The sequence below is a fragment of the Gossypium arboreum genome, chromosome 3, assembly GCF_025698485.1.
Source record: "Gossypium arboreum isolate Shixiya-1 chromosome 3, ASM2569848v2, whole genome shotgun sequence".
Classification (NCBI taxonomy): Eukaryota; Viridiplantae; Streptophyta; class Magnoliopsida; order Malvales; family Malvaceae; genus Gossypium; species Gossypium arboreum.
This window is the reverse complement of record NC_069072.1, coordinates 123,433,082-123,435,997: the sequence shown is the minus strand read 5'-3', so window position 1 is coordinate 123,435,997 and position 2,916 is coordinate 123,433,082.

Genomic DNA, 2,916 nt, shown 5'->3' with positions numbered 1-2,916 from the left:
TTCGCATTATGTTTTGGTTATGAACTAAGTGATGAATATATTGGTTTAAAGAAGAAGATGTGGAAGAATGCTTGTGAAATTTCAAGCACAATTGACCTAGCACACATGTAGGTGCTTGATGCTATATTATAAGTTTTGGGCCACAATGTGCAAAGCATTAATTAGTAAATTGCATGCTGTTTTTGTGAGGTATTAAATGCAAAATTGACCTCAACATGTACATGAATATTCGGCCTTGGGTAGCCTATTGAAGGCCTTAGCATTTCCTTGATGCTCAAATAAATTGTATTGAATTGCTTGATGTAGTATAAAATGTGCATGACCATTGTGTATTCAAGCTAAAGAGTGGCCATATGACCATTTAAAATCCTTGTCATATTCGCCATAAGCAAGCACAATGAGGTTTTAATAAATTGAATTTGTTTGAATTAGCTCAAGAGCTAAGAGGGCCACAATTGGACAAGGGGAAGGAAAAGGTGATCGAATAGCCGAAAAAGCCGTTCGACAACATCCGAGGTAAGTCCTCAAGAAGTGACCTTGCTTGAATTATGTGAGATGAAATATGGTTGTGTATGATTATTGATTATGTGTGTATGAGTATTTGAATCCTGCCCGGGCTAAGTCCCGAAGGCGAATATGCTAATGATTATAATTGTGTTTGAGCCTTAGTAACGAAAATGAAATATGTATGTCCAATGATTATTGATGTATGTGTGCACGAGAAATTGAATGATATCGGGCTAAGCCCAAGACAATTATGCTGGAAATTATATCCGGTTAAGACCAAGGCAATTGTGCTAGTGGCTATATCGGGCTAAGGCAAGAAGGCATTCGTATGAGTTATTCTATCCGGCTAAGACCAAGGCATTTGTGCACGTGATTATATCCGGTTATATTCCGAAGAATCTTGGGCTGGAGGTGAGTGTTGGTTGCTGAAACGAACTCAATTAGTACACTCGGAAAGCCCAAAGGATAAGGTACGTTATATGTGCATTGGAAAGTCGACGTGTTTGAGCAACATTCGCTCAATCGACTAATGAATTTCAGTTATTGAATTGATTGATGCTTTGCGAACTTATATAATGATGAAGTATGAAGTAAGAATGTGTATTAATGAAATGATGCATTTGGCTATGTGAATGTATTGCTGTAATTAGAGTTAATTATATTCCTTGAGACTTACTAAGCATAAAAATGCTTACCCGTTGCTTTGGCTCTTAGTTTTCTAGATTTCGTCAAGCAATCGGATTTGGGATCGTTGAAGTCAAGTCATCCACACTATCAAGCCTCCATTTTGGTATAAATTTTTTGATTGAACTTGAGATGGCATGTATAGGACTACCTCTTGTTTGTTAAATACGTTGTAATGTAAGTATGTATGGCCATGCGAAAATGGCTCGAAAAGGGGAGCATGAACTTAGACTAATTGTGGGTTGTATGTATATATTTGGTGTCATGATGTGGCTATGGTTTGGAAATGGGAATGTTGGTCATATGATCAGCCATTGGCATGGTTAAAATGATCATATATGAACCTATGTATGGCAAGATTAGTTGAATCATGGAGACTACCAAATAGGTAAGTCCTACCTTAAAACAGATGCTGCCAGCTGCAGTGGCGTGAATGTGAAAAATCACCAAAATTCATAGGAATGGAATCAAATAGTGAATAAGCTATGTAAATGAACCTTGATGAGTCTATTTTCATATGGAAGAAACGAAATGGTCATAAGAGTTACAGGTTAAGAGTTATTAAAGCTATTGTGAGACAGGGCCAGAATGGTTTCTGGGTTCCCCGTTGCAACTTTAAAAATTCACTATAAATTATCCAAAAAGAATTAGGAGACATACCTTATATGTACGGATTCCATTTTGAGTCTAGTTTCATTAGAAACAAACGAAACCAGCATTAAATCCCTATACAGAGAGATATTCAAGTTATACCGCGCGAAGGTCAGAGCAGTCGATCTTGGGTAACTTTAACTAATAAACTGTACCAATTGGCATGACCAAAAATCCTAGAAATAAATCCATGGATGGATATATGAGTCTAAATTCAGGGAAAATTTACGAAACCAGTTTCCGAGTTTTGAAACTCGAGATATGATTTTTAAGGCGACAGTGACGCAGTTTTCCAACTGATTTGGAAATGTCAAATTGGTGGGCAAAAACATGTGAACTTGGCTTGTTAACCCTCGGTCCGATTAACCGCGATGGTCTCGGGTTTGGGGTGTTACAGGATTATACTTGGGCTTGGCAGGGACACGCCCGTGTGCGATTGCTCCAGCCCATGGTCAAGGCTGTTAAATAGGCACGAGCATGTAGTCTACCCATGTAAGTTGGGCTTTGATCATGCCAAATGGACACGACCATGTGGCTTACTCGTGTGAGGAAGTCCAGGCCGTGTTGATTTCCCATGTGGGTCCATTTTCTCTATTTTCGGCCCGTTTTTCGCTCTTTTTTTACTCTCCTATGCTCACCTAAGTATAAAACATGAAATTAAAGAGTTAGGAGCATCAAATTCACCAAATCTAAGGAGAAACTATCCATAAATGTGCTAAGCATGGGATAAAAATATGTATAGATTACGGTTTATAAAATACGCCTACACTTAATCGTTTGCTCGTCTTCAAGCAAAATCCTCAATTCACAATCAAAATAAATTCTTCTCAATTTATAATCCCTATCAATAATATCTCAAAATAATCCATAAATAATCATACATTGAAAATTCAACTAAAAGTACATCAAAGTTTCAAACATTCCAAGTTGAGCATTTTATCATGAAAACATAAGTGTCCCCCCTCATCTAAGTAATCACCTTTGATAAAAATATCACATAATTTAACATCCTCACTAAAGATTCACTCAAATCACTCGAGGTGTTTAAGGACATCAAATAAAACACTTATTAGT